The sequence below is a fragment of the Scleropages formosus genome, chromosome 7 (genome assembly GCF_900964775.1).
Source record: "Scleropages formosus chromosome 7, fSclFor1.1, whole genome shotgun sequence".
NCBI lineage: Eukaryota > Metazoa > Chordata > Actinopteri > Osteoglossiformes > Osteoglossidae > Scleropages > Scleropages formosus.
In genome coordinates this window covers 28120979-28136090 of record NC_041812.1, presented here as the reverse complement: position 1 = coordinate 28136090, position 15112 = coordinate 28120979, and the positions used below count along the sequence as shown (strand labels likewise).

Below are 15112 nucleotides of genomic sequence, written 5' to 3'. Positions count from 1 at the left end.
GAGCTGTCTTGATGGGTGATTTCGGTGCTCGTTTAGGCGTGTCATCGGGTTCTCTCGCTAATAGTTTCAAGTCTCTCTTAAACTCCGTCGGTTTTACTCAAGTTGTTAACGGTCCTGCTCGTTCCCGTAACCATACGCTCGATCTCGCCATGACCCGCGCCGTAGATGCCCGTCGTGTTGGCGTTACTCCTTTAAACGGGACTATCTCCGATCGTCTCCTGTTAACCTTTGAGCCGTACGTGCCGGTGCCGCCCGACCACAGCAAGACCGAAATCGGGCGGCATACCGATGAAAATACTACCGCTGAAGCGGTTGATTACGTCGGAAGCTCCGATGCTGGAATGGGCATAGATATCGATTAAATGGCTTTTGATTATAATCCGGTGGTGAGATTCGCCCGAGGCTCTGCAGCTCCACCGAAAGCTAAACTTGCCCGAACTGTAGGAAACTCACCGCGGTTCGGCGAATCAGCTCGTGCGATGAAGTTGGAATGTCGTAAACTCGAGCGTAAATGGCGCTCAACTGAACTAAACGTTTATTACGTAGCCTGGTCCGACTGTCGAAAAAAAAAAAAACAAAAAAAAAAGAGATAAATGGGAAAAAAAAGCACTTTTTTCTTTCCGCGCCGGATCCGAGTGCCGCGCAAAGCTGATCGATGAAAATCAGGAGGACCTCTCGCTTCCTGTCCAATGCCATCGCTCGCTTAAGCGGTAAACACAAAGATGATGACGAGTGCATTTCTGCAGCCGTTACGGATGATGAGTCTGCGTTGTTTTTCGGTAAGGAATTCGAGGACAGCCACGCATCCACAGTGCCCTCTAGTTGGGTCTCAGCCGGCATAAGCTCTCCCGGGGATGATGATATTAGTTTGTCCGCCCCATCTCGGTAGCGTCGACGTGAAAACTGTAGAGGAAATCAGCCGTGCTCGTTCGCTCTGTGGAAGGTGCGACCTGTCCTTTAGACCCAGAGTCCCCAGTAAGTTGCGGGAAGCCGCGGTCTCCGTGCTCGCGGGCCCCATCGTTAATATCGTTAATGCGCCGTTGCTAAATGGCCGTGTTCCGAAAGCTTTTAAAATCGCCGTTATTAGACCCCTACGCCGAAGGAGCGGATCGTAACAACGACCTGGACCGTAGCAAGCCATGTCATTGTGGACCCGTCACCGATCGACCGTTCTCATCCGAAAGTCTGGAAAAGGTCGTAGCTTCCCAAATTGCAAAACATCTTGAGCGTCATAAGAAACTTGAAAGATTTCAGTCTGGTTTCCACGCTGGTCACGGCACTCACGCGTGTTGCCGATGCCATTCGCATCTCTTCCGATGCCGGTCAGATCTTCATTCTTCTGTTGCTGGGCTCGAGTGCCGCGTTTGATACCGCAGGGACCATCGCATCCTACCGAGTAGACCTGAAAACCTGCTTGGGCCGAGAGGTGCCGCTCTGAAGTGGTTTGCCTCGCGTTTAGCTAACCGCGAAGCATTTGCGCCAGAACCTGATGGCTGCACCGCCTCCATCGCAGCTACGGTCCAGTGTGGTGTGCCACAGGGCTCTGTGTTGGGGCCACCGCTGTTCTCACGCTACATGTTTCCACTGGGTGGCATTATTCGCAAACGCATTGTGCATTTCCATCCGTGTGCCGATGGCACGCAGCTCTAGGCATCGTTTGAAGCCGATGATCCGTCACACGTGGTGTCTTTAGCTAATCGTTTTACCGGCGTAAAACTATGGCTGAGTAAGAACTTCTACACCTCCAAATGCCAGTGAAACAGAGGTAGGTGCTTGTGGTGGGTGGTGATGCCAAAACTCCCGACATAATCACGCCGATCTTTACGACAAATGGCGTTGGCTTCAGGCGTTGCGGATTGTGTCGAGGATTCGGGAAGCTGTCACTTGAATCTCGCGTAAGCGCTGTGACTAAGTCGTGCTTCCTTCGGTTAAGAAACGTGGCTAAATTACGGCGATTCCTATGCGGACGGGATGCTGAGACACCGGTTCGTGCTTCTGCTTCAAGCAGGCTGGACTGGCGTGACGCCTTATTGTCGGGCTGTCCGTACGGTGCTGTATCCAGGCTACAGTTGGTCCAAAATGCTGCTGCAAGAGTGCTATCGCTAGAACCGGGAAGTACGGCCACATAACACCGGTACTTAAATCGTCGCACTGGCTCCCGGTCGCATTTAGAGATAATCACAAAATCCCACTTTTGACCCACAAGGCGATACGTGGCATTGCTCCTGCACACCCCTGTAAGATCACTGATTCTTACATCCCAGGATGACACCTTTCTTCGTTGGATGGAGGTTACCTGAAAGCGCCCGTGATCAACAAGACCTCGCTAGGAGTAAGGAAACGGGCAGCTGCAGCGCACCACACCGCTGCTGGCTTAACGGCGAACGCTGCCAGGGGAGAGCTCGCGAGCTCCCCGTCGGGGAATCGAACCCCGGTCTCCCGCGTGACAGGCGGGGATACTCGCCACTATACTAACGGGGAGGCCGCTGCCACTGCCGCTGCCGCCGCTGCTGCTGGGGTGGGGCTCTTCTCTTTCTCGGTGCCACCCGAAAGCACGCCGTGGCAGCGCGTCAGCCTCCCCGAGCCGCGTGACGAGGGCTGCTTCTGCGGGTCAGGGTGGCCGAGCGGGCTAAGGCGCTGCGTTAAGGTCGCAGTCTCCGCTGGAGGCGTGGGTTCGAATCCCACTCCTGACAGGTCTTCGGCCGGCTCCCCGTGGCGCGGTTGGCGGGCTCAAGCGGGTTGGACCGCGGCCGGGGTGCCTTCGAGGTAGTCGTGGCCGAGTGGTTAAGGCGATGGGCTCGAAATCCATTGGGTTCTCCCCGCGCAGGTTCGAGTCCTGCCGACTACGCTCCGCGAGCGGCGGGCCCTCCGTCCACGGGTGCTTTTACTTACTTAATACGAAAAAGTGCACGAGTAGCCGGGCGACGCGCGACCCTCCGTTACGGAGGGCAGGCTTCCAGCTGGAGTTGGCAGCGCACGGCTGTAACCTTGGCGTGCGGGAGACCGAGGTTGCTGCGCTGCTTGAGTCGGGGGTTCCGGTATTTGCGTGCGCTCTGGCGCGCGGGAGTCCTGGTGACGCTCAGCGTCGGCACGGTGCTTCCCGGGTTCCTCGCGCGCGACGGTGTACACCTCAACCGGACGGCTTCGTTTGTTCTGTCCCAAAGCTTAGCCTGCAAGCTGCAGGGCTGACTCAGCCGTGGGTCATCTCCTTTAGCAGCTGTGTCTATCGATGGGTCTGTTACTCCTTCTGGTGCCAGTGGTCGTTTCTCGCGTGATGGGGTTTCTTGTACCTTGCCCACTGAGGGCCTCAGAACCTCGGCTGAAAGCGTTAAGTGCAGCCAAAACATACAGGCCGTTATAAGGCCACGGCGTGTAACTAGACTCGGTGACGGGAGCGCTGGCGCCGGAAACCTGGAATGCGTTAAAGCAGACGTTCTCAAGTCGTCACCGCGGCAAAACTGTAACGTGAAAGGCTGCCCGCTAAACATGCGCTCACTAACAAGTGGAGCTGTGCGAGTAAACGGCAGTGTTAACTTGGAAATCTCACCTGTTCTTGCTCACCGGAAGCGGGCTCGGCGGGTCCGATACGATTCTGCTGATAGAAGCCGCTCCGGACAGACACGGTTGGCTATTTCCACAAATCTCGCTCTGTACGTCGCGGAGGGGGAGCTGGCGCACTTCGCAATGACAGATGACAAAGAGCACCGAGAAATCGTGATAATTTTACCTCGTCTGAAGCTAGATTTCAAGTCAGAGCCCAGCACAGCCACGCTCCTTTTCTACCGCCCACCCGGACCGTACTCCTCTTTCCTCGAGGAATCCCGTAACTTGATAACCCATTCAGTCACGCCTCATGGCAGAGCTGTCTTGATGGGTGATTTCGGTGCTCGTTTAGGCGTGTCATCGGGTTCTCTCGCTAATAGTTTCAAGTCTCTCTTAAACTCCGTCGGTTTTACTCAAGTTGTTAACGGTCCTGCTCGTTCCCGTAACCATACGCTCGATCTCGCCATGACCCGCGCCGTAGATGCCCGTCGTGTTGGCGTTACTCCTTTAAACGGGACTATCTCCGATCGTCTCCTGTTAACCTTTGAGCCGTACGTGCCGGTGCCGCCCGACCACAGCAAGACCGAAATCGGGCGGCATACCGATGAAAATACTACCGCTGAAGCGGTTGATTACGTCGGAAGCTCCGATGCTGGAATGGGCATAGATATCGATTAAATGGCTTTTGATTATAATCCGGTGGTGAGATTCGCCCGAGGCTCTGCAGCTCCACCGAAAGCTAAACTTGCCCGAACTGTAGGAAACTCACCGCGGTTCGGCGAATCAGCTCGTGCGATGAAGTTGGAATGTCGTAAACTCGAGCGTAAATGGCGCTCAACTGAACTAAACGTTTATTACGTAGCCTGGTCCGACTGTCGAAAAAAAAAAAAACAAAAAAAAAAGAGATAAATGGGAAAAAAAAGCACTTTTTTCTTTCCGCGCCGGATCCGAGTGCCGCGCAAAGCTGATCGATGAAAATCAGGAGGACCTCTCGCTTCCTGTCCAATGCCATCGCTCGCTTAAGCGGTAAACACAAAGATGATGACGAGTGCATTTCTGCAGCCGTTACGGATGATGAGTCTGCGTTGTTTTTCGGTAAGGAATTCGAGGACAGCCACGCATCCACAGTGCCCTCTAGTTGGGTCTCAGCCGGCATAAGCTCTCCCGGGGATGATGATATTAGTTTGTCCGCCCCATCTCGGTAGCGTCGACGTGAAAACTGTAGAGGAAATCAGCCGTGCTCGTTCGCTCTGTGGAAGGTGCGACCTGTCCTTTAGACCCAGAGTCCCCAGTAAGTTGCGGGAAGCCGCGGTCTCCGTGCTCGCGGGCCCCATCGTTAATATCGTTAATGCGCCGTTGCTAAATGGCCGTGTTCCGAAAGCTTTTAAAATCGCCGTTATTAGACCCCTACGCCGAAGGAGCGGATCGTAACAACGACCTGGACCGTAGCAAGCCATGTCATTGTGGACCCGTCACCGATCGACCGTTCTCATCCGAAAGTCTGGAAAAGGTCGTAGCTTCCCAAATTGCAAAACATCTTGAGCGTCATAAGAAACTTGAAAGATTTCAGTCTGGTTTCCACGCTGGTCACGGCACTCACGCGTGTTGCCGATGCCATTCGCATCTCTTCCGATGCCGGTCAGATCTTCATTCTTCTGTTGCTGGGCTCGAGTGCCGCGTTTGATACCGCAGGGACCATCGCATCCTACCGAGTAGACCTGAAAACCTGCTTGGGCCGAGAGGTGCCGCTCTGAAGTGGTTTGCCTCGCGTTTAGCTAACCGCGAAGCATTTGCGCCAGAACCTGATGGCTGCACCGCCTCCATCGCAGCTACGGTCCAGTGTGGTGTGCCACAGGGCTCTGTGTTGGGGCCACCGCTGTTCTCACGCTACATGTTTCCACTGGGTGGCATTATTCGCAAACGCATTGTGCATTTCCATCCGTGTGCCGATGGCACGCAGCTCTAGGCATCGTTTGAAGCCGATGATCCGTCACACGTGGTGTCTTTAGCTAATCGTTTTACCGGCGTAAAACTATGGCTGAGTAAGAACTTCTACACCTCCAAATGCCAGTGAAACAGAGGTAGGTGCTTGTGGTGGGTGGTGATGCCAAAACTCCCGACATAATCACGCCGATCTTTACGACAAATGGCGTTGGCTTCAGGCGTTGCGGATTGTGTCGAGGATTCGGGAAGCTGTCACTTGAATCTCGCGTAAGCGCTGTGACTAAGTCGTGCTTCCTTCGGTTAAGAAACGTGGCTAAATTACGGCGATTCCTATGCGGACGGGATGCTGAGACACCGGTTCGTGCTTCTGCTTCAAGCAGGCTGGACTGGCGTGACGCCTTATTGTCGGGCTGTCCGTACGGTGCTGTATCCAGGCTACAGTTGGTCCAAAATGCTGCTGCAAGAGTGCTATCGCTAGAACCGGGAAGTACGGCCACATAACACCGGTACTTAAATCGTCGCACTGGCTCCCGGTCGCATTTAGAGATAATCACAAAATCCCACTTTTGACCCACAAGGCGATACGTGGCATTGCTCCTGCACACCCCTGTAAGATCACTGATTCTTACATCCCAGGATGACACCTTTCTTCGTTGGATGGAGGTTACCTGAAAGCGCCCGTGATCAACAAGACCTCGCTAGGAGTAAGGAAACGGGCAGCTGCAGCGCACCACACCGCTGCTGGCTTAACGGCGAACGCTGCCAGGGGAGAGCTCGCGAGCTCCCCGTCGGGGAATCGAACCCCGGTCTCCCGCGTGACAGGCGGGGATACTCGCCACTATACTAACGGGGAGGCCGCTGCCACTGCCGCTGCCGCCGCTGCTGCTGGGGTGGGGCTCTTCTCTTTCTCGGTGCCACCCGAAAGCACGCCGTGGCAGCGCGTCAGCCTCCCCGAGCCGCGTGACGAGGGCTGCTTCTGCGGGTCAGGGTGGCCGAGCGGGCTAAGGCGCTGCGTTAAGGTCGCAGTCTCCGCTGGAGGCGTGGGTTCGAATCCCACTCCTGACAGGTCTTCGGCCGGCTCCCCGTGGCGCGGTTGGCGGGCTCAAGCGGGTTGGACCGCGGCCGGGGTGCCTTCGAGGTAGTCGTGGCCGAGTGGTTAAGGCGATGGGCTCGAAATCCATTGGGTTCTCCCCGCGCAGGTTCGAGTCCTGCCGACTACGCTCCGCGAGCGGCGGGCCCTCCGTCCACGGGTGCTTTTACTTACTTAATACGAAAAAGTGCACGAGTAGCCGGGCGACGCGCGACCCTCCGTTACGGAGGGCAGGCTTCCAGCTGGAGTTGGCAGCGCACGGCTGTAACCTTGGCGTGCGGGAGACCGAGGTTGCTGCGCTGCTTGAGTCGGGGGTTCCGGTATTTGCGTGCGCTCTGGCGCGCGGGAGTCCTGGTGACGCTCAGCGTCGGCACGGTGCTTCCCGGGTTCCTCGCGCGCGACGGTGTACACCTCAACCGGACGGCTTCGTTTGTTCTGTCCCAAAGCTTAGCCTGCAAGCTGCAGGGCTGACTCAGCCGTGGGTCATCTCCTTTAGCAGCTGTGTCTATCGATGGGTCTGTTACTCCTTCTGGTGCCAGTGGTCGTTTCTCGCGTGATGGGGTTTCTTGTACCTTGCCCACTGAGGGCCTCAGAACCTCGGCTGAAAGCGTTAAGTGCAGCCAAAACATACAGGCCGTTATAAGGCCACGGCGTGTAACTAGACTCGGTGACGGGAGCGCTGGCGCCGGAAACCTGGAATGCGTTAAAGCAGACGTTCTCAAGTCGTCACCGCGGCAAAACTGTAACGTGAAAGGCTGCCCGCTAAACATGCGCTCACTAACAAGTGGAGCTGTGCGAGTAAACGGCAGTGTTAACTTGGAAATCTCACCTGTTCTTGCTCACCGGAAGCGGGCTCGGCGGGTCCGATACGATTCTGCTGATAGAAGCCGCTCCGGACAGACACGGTTGGCTATTTCCACAAATCTCGCTCTGTACGTCGCGGAGGGGGAGCTGGCGCACTTCGCAATGACAGATGACAAAGAGCACCGAGAAATCGTGATAATTTTACCTCGTCTGAAGCTAGATTTCAAGTCAGAGCCCAGCACAGCCACGCTCCTTTTCTACCGCCCACCCGGACCGTACTCCTCTTTCCTCGAGGAATCCCGTAACTTGATAACCCATTCAGTCACGCCTCATGGCAGAGCTGTCTTGATGGGTGATTTCGGTGCTCGTTTAGGCGTGTCATCGGGTTCTCTCGCTAATAGTTTCAAGTCTCTCTTAAACTCCGTCGGTTTTACTCAAGTTGTTAACGGTCCTGCTCGTTCCCGTAACCATACGCTCGATCTCGCCATGACCCGCGCCGTAGATGCCCGTCGTGTTGGCGTTACTCCTTTAAACGGGACTATCTCCGATCGTCTCCTGTTAACCTTTGAGCCGTACGTGCCGGTGCCGCCCGACCACAGCAAGACCGAAATCGGGCGGCATACCGATGAAAATACTACCGCTGAAGCGGTTGATTACGTCGGAAGCTCCGATGCTGGAATGGGCATAGATATCGATTAAATGGCTTTTGATTATAATCCGGTGGTGAGATTCGCCCGAGGCTCTGCAGCTCCACCGAAAGCTAAACTTGCCCGAACTGTAGGAAACTCACCGCGGTTCGGCGAATCAGCTCGTGCGATGAAGTTGGAATGTCGTAAACTCGAGCGTAAATGGCGCTCAACTGAACTAAACGTTTATTACGTAGCCTGGTCCGACTGTCGAAAAAAAAAAAAACAAAAAAAAAAGAGATAAATGGAAAAAAAAGCACTTTTTTCTTTCCGCGCCGGATCCGAGTGCCGCGCAAAGCTGATCGATGAAAATCAGGAGGACCTCTCGCTTCCTGTCCAATGCCATCGCTCGCTTAAGCGGTAAACACAAAGATGATGACGAGTGCATTTCTGCAGCCGTTACGGATGATGAGTCTGCGTTGTTTTTCGGTAAGGAATTCGAGGACAGCCACGCATCCACAGTGCCCTCTAGTTGGGTCTCAGCCGGCATAAGCTCTCCCGGGGATGATGATATTAGTTTGTCCGCCCCATCTCGGTAGCGTCGACGTGAAAACTGTAGAGGAAATCAGCCGTGCTCGTTCGCTCTGTGGAAGGTGCGACCTGTCCTTTAGACCCAGAGTCCCCAGTAAGTTGCGGGAAGCCGCGGTCTCCGTGCTCGCGGGCCCCATCGTTAATATCGTTAATGCGCCGTTGCTAAATGGCCGTGTTCCGAAAGCTTTTAAAATCGCCGTTATTAGACCCCTACGCCGAAGGAGCGGATCGTAACAACGACCTGGACCGTAGCAAGCCATGTCATTGTGGACCCGTCACCGATCGACCGTTCTCATCCGAAAGTCTGGAAAAGGTCGTAGCTTCCCAAATTGCAAAACATCTTGAGCGTCATAAGAAACTTGAAAGATTTCAGTCTGGTTTCCACGCTGGTCACGGCACTCACGCGTGTTGCCGATGCCATTCGCATCTCTTCCGATGCCGGTCAGATCTTCATTCTTCTGTTGCTGGGCTCGAGTGCCGCGTTTGATACCGCAGGGACCATCGCATCCTACCGAGTAGACCTGAAAACCTGCTTGGGCCGAGAGGTGCCGCTCTGAAGTGGTTTGCCTCGCGTTTAGCTAACCGCGAAGCATTTGCGCCAGAACCTGATGGCTGCACCGCCTCCATCGCAGCTACGGTCCAGTGTGGTGTGCCACAGGGCTCTGTGTTGGGGCCACCGCTGTTCTCACGCTACATGTTTCCACTGGGTGGCATTATTCGCAAACGCATTGTGCATTTCCATCCGTGTGCCGATGGCACGCAGCTCTAGGCATCGTTTGAAGCCGATGATCCGTCACACGTGGTGTCTTTAGCTAATCGTTTTACCGGCGTAAAACTATGGCTGAGTAAGAACTTCTACACCTCCAAATGCCAGTGAAACAGAGGTAGGTGCTTGTGGTGGGTGGTGATGCCAAAACTCCCGACATAATCACGCCGATCTTTACGACAAATGGCGTTGGCTTCAGGCGTTGCGGATTGTGTCGAGGATTCGGGAAGCTGTCACTTGAATCTCGCGTAAGCGCTGTGACTAAGTCGTGCTTCCTTCGGTTAAGAAACGTGGCTAAATTACGGCGATTCCTATGCGGACGGGATGCTGAGACACCGGTTCGTGCTTCTGCTTCAAGCAGGCTGGACTGGCGTGACGCCTTATTGTCGGGCTGTCCGTACGGTGCTGTATCCAGGCTACAGTTGGTCCAAAATGCTGCTGCAAGAGTGCTATCGCTAGAACCGGGAAGTACGGCCACATAACACCGGTACTTAAATCGTCGCACTGGCTCCCGGTCGCATTTAGAGATAATCACAAAATCCCACTTTTGACCCACAAGGCGATACGTGGCATTGCTCCTGCACACCCCTGTGAGATCACTGATTCTTACATCCCAGGATGACACCTTTCTTCGTTGGATGGAGGTTACCTGAAAGCGCCCGTGATCAACAAGACCTCGCTAGGAGTAAGGAAACGGGCAGCTGCAGCGCACCACACCGCTGCTGGCTTAACGGCGAACGCTGCCAGGGGAGAGCTCGCGAGCTCCCCGTCGGGGAATCGAACCCCGGTCTCCCGCGTGACAGGCGGGGATACTCGCCACTATACTAACGGGGAGGCCGCTGCCACTGCCGCTGCCGCCGCTGCTGCTGGGGTGGGGCTCTTCTCTTTCTCGGTGCCACCCGAAAGCACGCCGTGGCAGCGCGTCAGCCTCCCCGAGCCGCGTGACGAGGGCTGCTTCTGCGGGTCAGGGTGGCCGAGCGGGCTAAGGCGCTGCGTTAAGGTCGCAGTCTCCGCTGGAGGCGTGGGTTCGAATCCCACTCCTGACAGGTCTTCGGCCGGCTCCCCGTGGCGCGGTTGGCGGGCTCAAGCGGGTTGGACCGCGGCCGGGGTGCCTTCGAGGTAGTCGTGGCCGAGTGGTTAAGGCGATGGGCTCGAAATCCATTGGGTTCTCCCCGCGCAGGTTCGAGTCCTGCCGACTACGCTCCGCGAGCGGCGGGCCCTCCGTCCACGGGTGCTTTTACTTACTTAATACGAAAAAGTGCACGAGTAGCCGGGCGACGCGCGACCCTCCGTTACGGAGGGCAGGCTTCCAGCTGGAGTTGGCAGCGCACGGCTGTAACCTTGGCGTGCGGGAGACCGAGGTTGCTGCGCTGCTTGAGTCGGGGGTTCCGGTATTTGCGTGCGCTCTGGCGCGCGGGAGTCCTGGTGACGCTCAGCGTCGGCACGGTGCTTCCCGGGTTCCTCGCGCGCGACGGTGTACACCTCAACCGGACGGCTTCGTTTGTTCTGTCCCAAAGCTTAGCCTGCAAGCTGCAGGGCTGACTCAGCCGTGGGTCATCTCCTTTAGCAGCTGTGTCTATCGATGGGTCTGTTACTCCTTCTGGTGCCAGTGGTCGTTTCTCGCGTGATGGGGTTTCTTGTACCTTGCCCACTGAGGGCCTCAGAACCTCGGCTGAAAGCGTTAAGTGCAGCCAAAACATACAGGCCGTTATAAGGCCACGGCGTGTAACTAGACTCGGTGACGGGAGCGCTGGCGCCGGAAACCTGGAATGCGTTAAAGCAGACGTTCTCAAGTCGTCACCGCGGCAAAACTGTAACGTGAAAGGCTGCCCGCTAAACATGCGCTCACTAACAAGTGGAGCTGTGCGAGGTAAACGGCAGTGTTAACTTGGAAATCTCACCTGTTCTTGCTCACCGGAAGCGGGCTCGGCGGGTCCGATACGATTCTGCTGATAGAAGCCGCTCCGGACAGACACGGTTGGCTATTTCCACAAATCTCGCTCTGTACGTCGCGGAGGGGGAGCTGGCGCACTTCGCAATGACAGATGACAAAGAGCACCGAGAAATCGTGATAATTTTACCTCGTCTGAAGCTAGATTTCAAGTCAGAGCCCAGCACAGCCACGCTCCTTTTCTACCGCCCACCCGGACCGTACTCCTCTTTCCTCGAGGAATCCCGTAACTTGATAACCCATTCAGTCACGCCTCATGGCAGAGCTGTCTTGATGGGTGATTTCGGTGCTCGTTTAGGCGTGTCATCGGGTTCTCTCGCTAATAGTTTCAAGTCTCTCTTAAACTCCGTCGGTTTTACTCAAGTTGTTAACGGTCCTGCTCGTTCCCGTAACCATACGCTCGATCTCGCCATGACCCGCGCCGTAGATGCCCGTCGTGTTGGCGTTACTCCTTTAAACGGGACTATCTCCGATCGTCTCCTGTTAACCTTTGAGCCGTACGTGCCGGTGCCGCCCGACCACAGCAAGACCGAAATCGGGCGGCATACCGATGAAAATACTACCGCTGAAGCGGTTGATTACGTCGGAAGCTCCGATGCTGGAATGGGCATAGATATCGATTAAATGGCTTTTGATTATAATCCGGTGGTGAGATTCGCCCGAGGCTCTGCAGCTCCACCGAAAGCTAAACTTGCCCGAACTGTAGGAAACTCACCGCGGTTCGGCGAATCAGCTCGTGCGATGAAGTTGGAATGTCGTAAACTCGAGCGTAAATGGCGCTCAACTGAACTAAACGTTTATTACGTAGCCTGGTCCGACTGTCGAAAAAAAAAAAAACAAAAAAAAAAGAGATAAATGGAAAAAAAAGCACTTTTTTCTTTCCGCGCCGGATCCGAGTGCCGCGCAAAGCTGATCGATGAAAATCAGGAGGACCTCTCGCTTCCTGTCCAATGCCATCGCTCGCTTAAGCGGTAAACACAAAGATGATGACGAGTGCATTTCTGCAGCCGTTACGGATGATGAGTCTGCGTTGTTTTTCGGTAAGGAATTCGAGGACAGCCACGCATCCACAGTGCCCTCTAGTTGGGTCTCAGCCGGCATAAGCTCTCCCGGGGATGATGATATTAGTTTGTCCGCCCCATCTCGGTAGCGTCGACGTGAAAACTGTAGAGGAAATCAGCCGTGCTCGTTCGCTCTGTGGAAGGTGCGACCTGTCCTTTAGACCCAGAGTCCCCAGTAAGTTGCGGGAAGCCGCGGTCTCCGTGCTCGCGGGCCCCATCGTTAATATCGTTAATGCGCCGTTGCTAAATGGCCGTGTTCCGAAAGCTTTTAAAATCGCCGTTATTAGACCCCTACGCCGAAGGAGCGGATCGTAACAACGACCTGGACCGTAGCAAGCCATGTCATTGTGGACCCGTCACCGATCGACCGTTCTCATCCGAAAGTCTGGAAAAGGTCGTAGCTTCCCAAATTGCAAAACATCTTGAGCGTCATAAGAAACTTGAAAGATTTCAGTCTGGTTTCCACGCTGGTCACGGCACTCACGCGTGTTGCCGATGCCATTCGCATCTCTTCCGATGCCGGTCAGATCTTCATTCTTCTGTTGCTGGGCTCGAGTGCCGCGTTTGATACCGCAGGGACCATCGCATCCTACCGAGTAGACCTGAAAACCTGCTTGGGCCGAGAGGTGCCGCTCTGAAGTGGTTTGCCTCGCGTTTAGCTAACCGCGAAGCATTTGCGCCAGAACCTGATGGCTGCACCGCCTCCATCGCAGCTACGGTCCAGTGTGGTGTGCCACAGGGCTCTGTGTTGGGGCCACCGCTGTTCTCACGCTACATGTTTCCACTGGGTGGCATTATTCGCAAACGCATTGTGCATTTCCATCCGTGTGCCGATGGCACGCAGCTCTAGGCATCGTTTGAAGCCGATGATCCGTCACACGTGGTGTCTTTAGCTAATCGTTTTACCGGCGTAAAACTATGGCTGAGTAAGAACTTCTACACCTCCAAATGCCAGTGAAACAGAGGTAGGTGCTTGTGGTGGGTGGTGATGCCAAAACTCCCGACATAATCACGCCGATCTTTACGACAAATGGCGTTGGCTTCAGGCGTTGCGGATTGTGTCGAGGATTCGGGAAGCTGTCACTTGAATCTCGCGTAAGCGCTGTGACTAAGTCGTGCTTCCTTCGGTTAAGAAACGTGGCTAAATTACGGCGATTCCTATGCGGACGGGATGCTGAGACACCGGTTCGTGCTTCTGCTTCAAGCAGGCTGGACTGGCGTGACGCCTTATTGTCGGGCTGTCCGTACGGTGCTGTATCCAGGCTACAGTTGGTCCAAAATGCTGCTGCAAGAGTGCTATCGCTAGAACCGGGAAGTACGGCCACATAACACCGGTACTTAAATCGTCGCACTGGCTCCCGGTCGCATTTAGAGATAATCACAAAATCCCACTTTTGACCCACAAGGCGATACGTGGCATTGCTCCTGCACACCCCTGTGAGATCACTGATTCTTACATCCCAGGATGACACCTTTCTTCGTTGGATGGAGGTTACCTGAAAGCGCCCGTGATCAACAAGACCTCGCTAGGAGTAAGGAAACGGGCAGCTGCAGCGCACCACACCGCTGCTGGCTTAACGGCGAACGCTGCCAGGGGAGAGCTCGCGAGCTCCCCGTCGGGGAATCGAACCCCGGTCTCCCGCGTGACAGGCGGGGATACTCGCCACTATACTAACGGGGAGGCCGCTGCCACTGCCGCTGCCGCCGCTGCTGCTGGGGTGGGGCTCTTCTCTTTCTCGGTGCCACCCGAAAGCACGCCGTGGCAGCGCGTCAGCCTCCCCGAGCCGCGTGACGAGGGCTGCTTCTGCGGGTCAGGGTGGCCGAGCGGGCTAAGGCGCTGCGTTAAGGTCGCAGTCTCCGCTGGAGGCGTGGGTTCGAATCCCACTCCTGACAGGTCTTCGGCCGGCTCCCCGTGGCGCGGTTGGCGGGCTCAAGCGGGTTGGACCGCGGCCGGGGTGCCTTCGAGGTAGTCGTGGCCGAGTGGTTAAGGCGATGGGCTCGAAATCCATTGGGTTCTCCCCGCGCAGGTTCGAGTCCTGCCGACTACGCTCCGCGAGCGGCGGGCCCTCCGTCCACGGGTGCTTTTACTTACTTAATACGAAAAAGTGCACGAGTAGCCGGGCGACGCGCGACCCTCCGTTACGGAGGGCAGGCTTCCAGCTGGAGTTGGCAGCGCACGGCTGTAACCTTGGCGTGCGGGAGACCGAGGTTGCTGCGCTGCTTGAGTCGGGGGTTCCGGTATTTGCGTGCGCTCTGGCGCGCGGGAGTCCTGGTGACGCTCAGCGTCGGCACGGTGCTTCCCGGGTTCCTCGCGCGCGACGGTGTACACCTCAACCGGACGGCTTCGTTTGTTCTGTCCCAAAGCTTAGCCTGCAAGCTGCAGGGCTGACTCAGCCGTGGGTCATCTCCTTTAGCAGCTGTGTCTATCGATGGGTCTGTTACTCCTTCTGGTGCCAGTGGTCGTTTCTCGCGTGATGGGGTTTCTTGTACCTTGCCCACTGAGGGCCTCAGAACCTCGGCTGAAAGCGTTAAGTGCAGCCAAAACATACAGGCCGTTATAAGGCCACGGCGTGTAACTAGACTCGGTGACGGGAGCGCTGGCGCCGGAAACCTGGAATGCGTTAAAGCAGACGTTCTCAAGTCGTCACCGCGGCAAAACTGTAACGTGAAAGGCTGCCCGCTAAACATGCGCTCACTAACAAGTGGAGCTGTGCGAGTAAACGGCAGTGTTAACTT

General features: G+C 55.8%; 12 non-coding genes across 12 annotated transcripts; 8 read left to right on the top strand and 4 right to left on the bottom strand.

The window, feature by feature from the left end:
• Nucleotides 1-2409: 2409 nt before the first annotated feature.
• Nucleotides 2410-2481, bottom strand: trnad-guc (transfer RNA aspartic acid (anticodon GUC)). The gene has a single exon. It is a non-coding gene; the product is annotated as a tRNA-Asp (tRNA).
• A 129-nt stretch (nt 2482-2610) lies between these two features.
• Nucleotides 2611-2693, top strand: trnal-aag (transfer RNA leucine (anticodon AAG)). The gene has a single exon. It is a non-coding gene; the product is annotated as a tRNA-Leu (tRNA).
• Nucleotides 2694-2766: 73 nt separating this feature from the next.
• trnas-cga (transfer RNA serine (anticodon CGA)) lies at nt 2767-2848 on the top strand. Its single transcript has one exon. It is a non-coding gene; the product is annotated as a tRNA-Ser (tRNA).
• A 3420-nt stretch (nt 2849-6268) lies between these two features.
• On the bottom strand, nt 6269-6340 carry trnad-guc (transfer RNA aspartic acid (anticodon GUC)). Its single transcript has one exon. It is a non-coding gene; the product is annotated as a tRNA-Asp (tRNA).
• Nucleotides 6341-6469: 129 nt separating this feature from the next.
• trnal-aag (transfer RNA leucine (anticodon AAG)) lies at nt 6470-6552 on the top strand. Its single transcript has one exon. It is a non-coding gene; the product is annotated as a tRNA-Leu (tRNA).
• Nucleotides 6553-6625: 73 nt separating this feature from the next.
• Nucleotides 6626-6707, top strand: trnas-cga (transfer RNA serine (anticodon CGA)). The gene has a single exon. It is a non-coding gene; the product is annotated as a tRNA-Ser (tRNA).
• A 3419-nt stretch (nt 6708-10126) lies between these two features.
• On the bottom strand, nt 10127-10198 carry trnad-guc (transfer RNA aspartic acid (anticodon GUC)). Its single transcript has one exon. It is a non-coding gene; the product is annotated as a tRNA-Asp (tRNA).
• A 129-nt stretch (nt 10199-10327) lies between these two features.
• On the top strand, nt 10328-10410 carry trnal-aag (transfer RNA leucine (anticodon AAG)). Its single transcript has one exon. It is a non-coding gene; the product is annotated as a tRNA-Leu (tRNA).
• Nucleotides 10411-10483: 73 nt separating this feature from the next.
• Nucleotides 10484-10565, top strand: trnas-cga (transfer RNA serine (anticodon CGA)). Its single transcript has one exon. It is a non-coding gene; the product is annotated as a tRNA-Ser (tRNA).
• A 3420-nt stretch (nt 10566-13985) lies between these two features.
• trnad-guc (transfer RNA aspartic acid (anticodon GUC)) lies at nt 13986-14057 on the bottom strand. The gene has a single exon. It is a non-coding gene; the product is annotated as a tRNA-Asp (tRNA).
• Nucleotides 14058-14186: 129 nt separating this feature from the next.
• trnal-aag (transfer RNA leucine (anticodon AAG)) lies at nt 14187-14269 on the top strand. Its single transcript has one exon. It is a non-coding gene; the product is annotated as a tRNA-Leu (tRNA).
• Nucleotides 14270-14342: 73 nt separating this feature from the next.
• On the top strand, nt 14343-14424 carry trnas-cga (transfer RNA serine (anticodon CGA)). The gene has a single exon. It is a non-coding gene; the product is annotated as a tRNA-Ser (tRNA).
• Nucleotides 14425-15112: the final 688 nt, after the last annotated feature.